This window comes from Adiantum capillus-veneris, chromosome 18, assembly GCF_014529385.1.
Source record: "Adiantum capillus-veneris isolate H3 chromosome 18, ASM1452938v2, whole genome shotgun sequence".
Taxonomy (NCBI): Eukaryota; Viridiplantae; Streptophyta; class Polypodiopsida; order Polypodiales; family Pteridaceae; genus Adiantum; species Adiantum capillus-veneris.
This window is the reverse complement of record NC_140948.1, coordinates 88,124,339-88,134,154: the sequence shown is the minus strand read 5'-3', so window position 1 is coordinate 88,134,154 and position 9,816 is coordinate 88,124,339.

Genomic DNA, 9,816 nt, shown 5'->3' with positions numbered 1-9,816 from the left:
CATCTTTGCATGCATTCTTCCACCCGTATCTTCAAGAATTGGTATCATAATAGGCTTTGGCACCTCAGGTGGTTTAGCCAACGCCCTCTTGGCTCAATTTATCCAACTAAGGTGATTTTTGGTGAGTGTATAAAAGGTAAAACAGCCTTTGGGATAGATCTTAGAGCCTAGTATCATCAACATTTTGATTTGCACTTATTTTGGCCTCCATTTCCAATACTGGCAAAACTATGCACACAACTTTGTCCTTTTCTAAAAGGTTTTGGATAGTGCATTTATTTGCAAAATAGGAACTTTTACTCTTCTATGGGTTGTGCTATATAGCACATGTTACTTTTGTGCAGTTTTTCCTATGTGAGCAACTTTTGCATCAAGGAGTCATTGACCATGGTTGACAACATTGATGCTTTTCGGATGCTATCTCATGAGGATAAAATAGATGTGGAAAACTACCTACTTTGGGTGTACAAAATACATCTCCTTGTCGCAAAGGGAATTTGGAACATTATGCATGGTTATGATGTAAGGCTAGGCTCTGTGACTGATGGTGCATGTTCTAGCATTTCTACTGCTAGAGTTGTTGTGCCTATTATTAAGTAGGCAAGTTGGGATGCTATGGGTGCACATGCTCATGCATTGATTGGACATTTTGTTAAGCATTCCATTTCTCTACATATTTTCTCAGCACAACCAAAACAATAGCAAAAGAGGGCTCCACATTCTTAATCTTGAGAGTGTTTCCATGCATGTAATAGTTATGTGTTTGCACACACTTAGAAGCGTCCGGCCACCTTTTTCCCTCATTAGGAGGTTTTTTCCCCCAATGCTTTGTCTGTATGCCCATCACTCTAGGGCTATCTAAACTTGTATTTGTACACTTAAAAATATATTCTTTATTGTGCTCCTTGAGATTCTTCTGCATCTCCAAGTTGTGTGTGCATTCTTGCAGCCCTAACTTCAATAACCAGTATTAGAGCAGGTTGTGTCTCCCCCGGCATAGTCACCTACGTTGCCAACACCCCCCCTCCCCCACAATTCACTTTCTCCAATTTGTGTGAGCTCGTCACAAACCCCTAAATTGATCACCATAAACGAAAAAAAAAGCCCTTCTTCCCTACACCAAAGAGAACAAGCAAAATTTTAATTTCCTTTCCTTTTATTGCTCCTGATTCCCTTCCGCCCTTCTATCGTTGGTCAAGAGCACGAAAGTACCCAAGCTTCATCCCTTTTGCTCGATCCTACCACAATTTGCTCCAACTTGCCCCAAAATTTCCCGCTCTTCCTTCCTCCTTGGGTCCTTTGAGATCAAGAGAGAGAATGAGAGAGAGTGCGAGAGACTGTGCGAGCAGGCCCTTTCCTTCCTCCTTTGCTTGTCTTCAATGTTGAGCAAAAACAACTTATTTTTCTAGCATAAAATCACCTTCTCTTTCCTTTGAGAGGGAGCAACAGAGCCTAGCACGTGAAGGCCCCTTTTCTCCAATTCCTTTCAAAAAGGAAAACATTGTCATAAAAAATCATCCATTCTCTACCCGATCAAGCAGCCCATAAATTCCTCTCCCCGTCAAGCATAAATAATCGGCTTATTTTTTCTCCCCTCTTCATGAGTATTCACTTTCCCCTTTCTTGGATCATGCACTACTCATTGTCAAGCCTCATGAAAAGCACCCATATTCATTGCATGTGCTTCTCACAGGCTTGAGGAGGGACAATCATGACGATGTGATTGTCCCTAGCATCTTTGCAATTGTCTCGTCAACAAAAGGTGGACCTCATGTGAAATTGTCCAAATAGGACGCCAGTGGACCACCACCACCACCGATGGTGGTGGCTCTAGCCCAAAACACCACGATGTCGCCCACATGGTGCCAAGGGTCACCATAACTGGCTCACAATGCCCACAACAAAGCCGAGAGGAGCCATGGTGGATCTACTCACAAAGGGGCTTTCTCCCAAGAGATACCCCAAACTAATGCGCATTCTTTGCGATATACCATGACGTTTCCATGCCTAACATTGCAAATGGGTATTACTACCACCACATGGCAGCGCCAAGAGAACTCCCACCTCTAACATGCATCCAAAGGTTCATCAAATCCCAAAAATTCCACATAACTGGCACATTTTGGTTTTGATTAGAGCTCAAAAACATCCAACATGATTTGGACAACAATCCCCACTTAGTCAAACTCATTTTCAATATAAAAATTAATTGAACCCATCATTCCTGTCCACATATGGCAAACACATCAATCACTAAATTGCACCAATTTGACAAAATTGCATGAAATGGTCTTGATTTTTAATTTTCCTACCTTTTCCAAAAAATGGCACGACATCACAAGTTGCAACTTGTTCACAATGATGTTTGTGGCCCAATGCACACTCCTTCTTTTAGTAATAAATTGTACTTCATGACTTTCATTGATGATCACTCACAACATACATGGGTATTTCTGCTTAAGGCTAAGCACGAAGAGTTTACGTGCTTCAGATATTTTGCTATTGATTGAAAATGTATCCGGTTGTACTATGGGCACCCTCTGTTTTGATCAAGGGGGGGAATATATGTCAAAAGAATTTGATGCATTTTCTAGCTAGTTGTGGGATAAACCACCAATGTTAAATTCCTTATACACCTCAACAAAATGGTGTTGCTGAAAGGAAAAGCGAATATTGATGAAGATGGCACAATGTATAGTCATAAGGGAAGCTTTGCCACATGATTTTTGGCTAGAGGCTGTCGTGTGTGCTTCCTACACCAAAACTTTGTAGTCTATGACTCCATATGAGGCATAGCATGATAAGAACCCATCTATTGGTCACTTGTGTGTTTTTGGTTGCTTGGCTTATTTTCTAGTGCTGCAACAACAATGCAAAAATTTGGATGATAACTCTATCGAATTAAAACTCCTCCCTAGGCATATAAGTGAAGTGTAGGTCATGTGAAAGGGAGAGATCATTTTATGAGGATAGCATAAGAGTAGAGAAGGAGAAGAAGGAGGCTATAAGGGTGAAAGCTTAGAGCCACATGTACTTGCTTTTCAAATTGATTAATGCATGCATTGAAGTTAAGTCCTCTTCCTTCTCTCTTGCTTTTCATTAAAGTTGTGTATAAGTGTCTTCATGTGCACGTAAGAACTAATCACTCTCTAATCTCTTGATTGTCTATCGTGTGTTTGATTATGTTGTTATGTGCATGATTAGAGTAGTGTGTAGAGTAGGATTCATGCATATATCACTCTAATTGTGACCCCATAAGCTTGGGTGGGCTTGTGTTTAGGATGTTCCCACAAGGATTAGTAGAGAATGCAACAAAAAGACGTGCATAATTAGCATAGGGAAGACTTGCAGGTAGATCACATTTATTTGGTTATGCACCAAGAGGAAACACATGTGGTGCTTTCTCATAGGTCTTTGAAAGAGGCATGTGCTTCATAGTTATTGGTATATTCTCATAAAATAAATTATGCAACAATGGGCTATGCATCAACTACATATTTTGTTGGAGGAGGCTTCTTACATAGAAACCTCTTTGTCACGTTGTTGGATGGGACCGTTGGATGGTGGTGTTTACACTCATGATTTTCCCTCTTTCTAGACTTGTTTCTCTCGCACACTCACCCATGTGTGATGCTTCCATGCCTTAGCGGAGTCCCTACCATTTCCAAATTGACATTTTTGTTGATTCATTGGAGCTCTGCTACAAGAGAGCCAACATTGGTGCCAAAATTATGCCGAATGCAGTTGTGAATCGTGGGTGCCCTTTCAGATACTTTAGGGACCTTTTCACTAAGTTTAGGTGAATCCACATCCTTTAGAAATGGACTCACCAACATTTAGCGTTGAAATTAGCCCAAATCTACTTGTGAACTTGTGGGTGCCCTTTTAGGCTACTTTAGGGACCTTTCAATACGTTTAGGTGAATCCACTTGTCAACTTGTGGATCCCTTTTAGGATACTTTGGGGACCTTTTCACTAAGATTAAGTGACTTTATATGTCTTTTTTGCACATGCTACCACATGGTTCCATGCCATCTAGGAATCCTAGTAGACAAGAGGTATTACACACTGTTACCACTATTAATATTTTTGGACATTTTATCAATTTTGCTTATGTTTTATTTAGAAAAAACATTCAAAAGAAGCAATGTAAATAGAACTCTCATTTACCTACTCTTCTTGGAGTTTAAGTGAAAAGCAACCAGTTCTATTTTTGGGTGCATGCATGAAGAGAGAAAGAGAATCCAAAATTGCGTCTCGCGTGCATAGGACTTTTTCAACAGGAATTAGCTTCTTGACTCTTCATGAGGAAGATGAGCGGTCTGAAAGCATCTTGAGCAAGTGATTTGTTGTTTTACCCCCCTTTGAAAGCCAATGGAGCCATCAAAATTGCTATCAGACCATGTGCTATTCAAAAAAGAGAGTGTATGCCATGATTCAAAGAGAAAATTAGCATAAAAGAGGGCAAAAGTGCAAGTTGGCATACTCCTAACCACTTCATTCTTCTCTCTTTCTACATCAAGTACATCTGCATCAATAATAGGCTGATCTATAAAATTTTCAAAAACCTCCATAGGCTCTACATTCCACTTACATTCAAGTTTCCGCCATTAAAAAGAGGCACGAAAGTGTCAAAAATGTCATGTGAGCTTACATTACTGTCCCTGTTACATGATAACAAAGGCTAAACAAAATCTTCTACAAATACAACATTTTGTGAAACCAAGATACAATTTTTTTGTTGATGGTATAACCTGTAACCTTTGCTTTCACGATTGTAACCAACAAAAATGCATTTGATAGCCTTATAATCTAATTTTTGGTGTTGTGTTTTTGGCACCAAAGCATGAGCTAAATAACCAAAGATGTGCATGTGATCAATAGATGGCTTCTATAGCCTTGTAATAATGGAAACATATCTTCTTCTTGCCCTTTTTGCTAGCGTTCGTAGACGAGTTGATGCAAGCAGAAGCACTAGACACAAAGTGATCTCCTACATATAAGAGAACCACGAGAAGTGACTACATTGCTATTACCACCTCCTCTTTGAGTAGCAACAAAAGCTTGTTCAACTGCACGTTGTTTAGCCCTCTTCTTTCTTGAAAGTGAATCTTGTAACAACAATGTGCATAATGGCTCAAACTTGATAGCTTGAGGGTTTCCTTGGGTCATAACTCTGCAAGTACTATAAAAAGTCTAGTAAGAGTTTGGCAACGCATCGAGAATAGTCTGCACAAGTGAAATATTAGAAATAAATTTACCTGAAAAAATGAGTTGCTCATTGATATCCTTGACACTAGCAAGAAAAGTGTCCATGTCATCTTTCTCTTGTATAACCTTTGACTCCAGCTCTTTACGTAACAATGCAATTTTAGCTTCATTGCGACTTGCATAAAGACCAACCAAAGTATTCAAAGCCTACACTGCTGATTTTGTTGAATGAATGTGAGAGGTAATAGTGTGCTTCACAAATAATGCAATCAATGCATGGTCATGCGCATCTCTACCATCCCAAAGAGATTGTTGAGTCATAGGCAAAACAACTATAGCAACAACAGATCTAGTAGAACCTGTAATATCCTCCACAGAACGTGTATCCACATAAGGTCAATGCCCTGCACAATATTTCAAACACCCTTTGACACAAGAACATGGGTCATCATGTAAGCCCACACTGGGTATTTATCCCCATTCCAAATTTGTCCTCAACAACAAACGTCTGTGTTGTTGTCAGCCATGACGAGTGACTACATTTGATGTGAAAACTACTCTGGATCAAGAAGAGAGGTCCTTAAGTAGCCTATTAATGGTTGATTTTGTTAATTATATTAGGGTAAGTGGGACTGGAAGCTATTATCGGTTTTGTTGAACCCACTATGTGGGATATGGTGCACACCTCGGGAGCTTTGGTCTTAATAATGGGGTTTTTTAAGACTTGCCTACGACTTTACCATTATTGAGCCATAAGAAGTCCGAAAGGAGCTATCCCTTAGCAATTCTGCTATGTGAGACCCACCCCACTACTTTCTATAATTAACCAATTCAAGCCGTGGGTGTAGATACTTAAGTGCTTAGTTTCAAAGGCTAAGAGGAGTAGTAGCTAAGGTTTTGAATTGCCAAAGGATACACTAAGTAAACACATAAGTATAATTAGCATGGCTGACAATAACCAAGAGAGTAAAATGAACATTGATAACTTTGATTTTGCACATGAAGGTGCTAATGATGATGCCCCCATGTTTATCAATTATCTTGTTACTAGGTTGCATCAAGCTATGGGCAACCCTACTTTGCAAGCCGAAGTTACCCAACAACTTCGTGCTTATGGGATTCCCCTTCCTTCCGAGAGGAGAGAGAGCTTATGAGGTCTCTTGATGAGACTCCCAAAAGAAGTCTCTCTTCCATAAGAGAGGAGGAATCCAAAGAACGAGAAAGAAGTGAATCTCTAAGTTCCTCTAAAGATGTGCTCCATGAAGACGGTGATCTAAACTATCACCAACTCCTCCTAAGAGGAAATGGTTAACCCATATTCCTTCTCCTCGTTACTTCAAAAGGGAAGAGAGGAAACAAAGGAAGAAAAAGGCAAGAAAGAGGTCACCCTCTTCTCCTTCTTCTCCACCTTCCTCCTCTTCCAACGAAAGCAATAGTTATTCTCCTAGAGAATACAAGAGGAGAGGACATCGCAAAACTTACCATGCATAGCGAAGGTCCCAAAAGCTCAAGAAATTCAAAGTGGGAGGAAAGAGTATCTCTTTTCTCACCTATGATGGCACCTTTGGTGCCACAGACAAAGTAATGGCCTTCATCCAACAATTTGATGCAGCCTTTGGAGACGAGGGCTTCACGGAGTCCTCCAAGTTACACCATGTAGCTATGCACTTTGAGAAATCTACTCGTCAATGGTGGGCTAGCCTTCATGGCAACGGCGAGGCCCCAAAGACATGGAAAACTCTACGAGTTTCCATCATGAAGCAATTCCTTGCAAGCGATGCAAAGGATAAAGTGCTTGCCAAATGGCGGAGTTTGAAGCTATTCTTCAACGAGTCTATCCAACAAATATGTAATCAAGTTTTGGGATTTACATCTCAAAGCTACAATCTTTCAAAGGATAGACTTCACAAAACAAAAGCAACAATTTTGTGCGAGATTGCCTAAAGAAGTGGCCGAGTATGTCAACTCACAACGGCCTAGCACTATCACCGAAGTCATCCACCACACTATGGTTGCTTCAAGGATCAATTTCCAACAAGGGGCGAGAAGAAATTTCAAGCCCATGGAAAACTTGGATTAAAATGAAGCTAAGGAAAGATCAATGCTCAAAACTCTTCCCAAGGCAACACAAATACCAACAACAACAAGGCCAAGGAGAAAGGAGCTTACAAAGGTAAAAATAAGCTCTCTCCTAAACTATTGGAGGCCTTTCATAAAGACCATAAATGCTTTAAGTGTGGGGAGCAAGGACATGGTATCGTTCTTGTCCCAAAAGAAATGTACGCAATGACACTCCTAGAGCTTCCATGGTTGAAGCTCCAAAAGACGATACTCATTGCAAAGGCTCATATCTCTCCTATGCTTGGGGAAAATTAAGGGAGCATGATGCCCTTATTCTTTCACCTGGCTCTACTCACAAATTCGTATCAACGGAGTTGGCCACTAAGTTGGGCATTCAAGCTTTTAAGATGGGAGATACTGTAATTGCTGACACAAGTTTCAAGGGATAGCAAGCCTCTGCTACTCCCTTGATTGGGAAGTTGAGGTTTCATGTCCAAAGCTACATCAACAAAGAAGATTTTTTTTTAAATCTCTCCTCTCCAACATGAGGATGTTATCCTAGGGGCACCATGGTTCAATCGCATGGCTGCCAACATGAAGTCCCCTGAAAGGAGAATCTATTTCACCTACATGGAAAAGAGTATGTACATAGATGCTAATGATTCGGGGAACACCATATCCCTGGTAAATACACTTGCTTTTGATAAGTCAACAAAAAGCTCTATTTTTGCATATATGATTTTTGTTAGAGAATCTATAAATGATTCTAATGTTTTCACAAGTAGCAATAAAGGGAATAAATAGGAATTAGAGTTGTCTAATTTCCTAAATGGATTCCAAGATGTTTTCATTAATGACATCCCTAGTGAGCTACCTCCAAAACGAGGGGATGATGACCATGCAATAGAGCTCCTACTAGGAACTTCACCTCCTAATAAACCTCCTTATTGAGTTTCACAAGCTCAACAAAAGGAGATCATGAGGCAATTGCATGAATTGGTCGAAAAAGGGATGGTGAGGCCTAGCTCCTCTCTATTCTGTTCACCAATACTTTTAGTGCAAAAGAAAGATGATACATATCACGTGCGTTGACTTTAGAGCACTAAATATGATCACTAACAAATGCTCCAGCTGCATTCAAACTTACGATGGACAAAAATCTTCACGTCACTCAAATTCTCTTGAGGAGTACAAGTGACACCTCCAAGTAATCTTCAAGTTGTGAGAGAGAATACGCTTTTCATTAATCAAAAGAAAAGTGAATTTTTCCTACAAGAGATTCAATATTTAGGTCACATTATCTATGAGATGGTATATTTATGAATCCATCAAAGTTGGAGGTAATAAAAGCATGGCCTAATCCAAGGAATGTACATGAGCTAAGAAGCTTTATTGATATGTGTGCATACTATAGATGCTTCATAGCAGAATTCTCTCAAATAGCAGGACCATTGCATGACTTAACAAGGAAAAATGTTAAGTACTCATGGACTGCTAAAGAACAAAATGCTTTTGACAAGCTCAAAGAGAAGCTTACCTCTCAACTAGTCCTTATGTTTCTCGATCTCTCAAAGCCATTTGAGATCCAATGTGATGCTTGTGGTGATTGCCTTGGAGCAGTTTTGCTTCAAGAAGGGCATGCCATAGTATATGAGAGCCGAAGGTGCAATGCCGATGAACGGGTCTTGGGCATATACGAAAGAGCTTTTAGCTGTTCTACATGCCCTAGACACATGGAAGCACTATCTCTTCGAAGCTCCATTCATCCTACGAATGGATCACAAAGTCTCAAGTACTTCATGATGAAAACCAAGCTTTCCGACAAACAAATGAGGTTGGCAAAATTTCTTTTGCAAGTTAAATTTATATTGCTCACATTGCTAGCAAGCACAATCAAGTGGTTGATGCACTTTCACAACGGCCAAGGGTAAATGTGGTGTCTATAGCAACTCACAATGATCTATCTTTTATGATAGATGAGTTTGCTACTGACCAAGAATTGTAGGTAATTACAGTCTTTGCATTAGGAAAGAAAAAAAAGAACCATTCACCTTGAAGGATGGTTATCTTCCGAACGGCAATAGGCTATGTGTTACTCACCCATACAATAAGAAAGTCATGTATGAATCCCATGCTTTTCCTTATATGGGGCAAAGAAGGATTCCATAATCTACTCTTCAAGGAGTAGAAATGTATTTCTATTGGTCTACCATGAAAAGTAAACATACAAGAGTATTTCAAAATGCATGGTGTACCAAAAAATGAAATTTGATCAAGGGAAGCAAATTGGATTGTTTCAATTGACAGGCTTAGCAAGAAAACACACTCTATGCCTGTCAAAAAGACTATTAAGGCACATCAAATGGTAACCCTCTCTAGATCTCAAATTTTCAAGTATCATGGCTTGCCAACATCCATAGTGTCAGACAAAGATCCTAGAATGACCAGTAATTTCTAGAAGGGTCTCTTTGAAAATCTAGGATGTAGATTAAATTTCTCTTTTGGCCTATCATCCACAAACGGATGACCAAAGTGAAATAACTA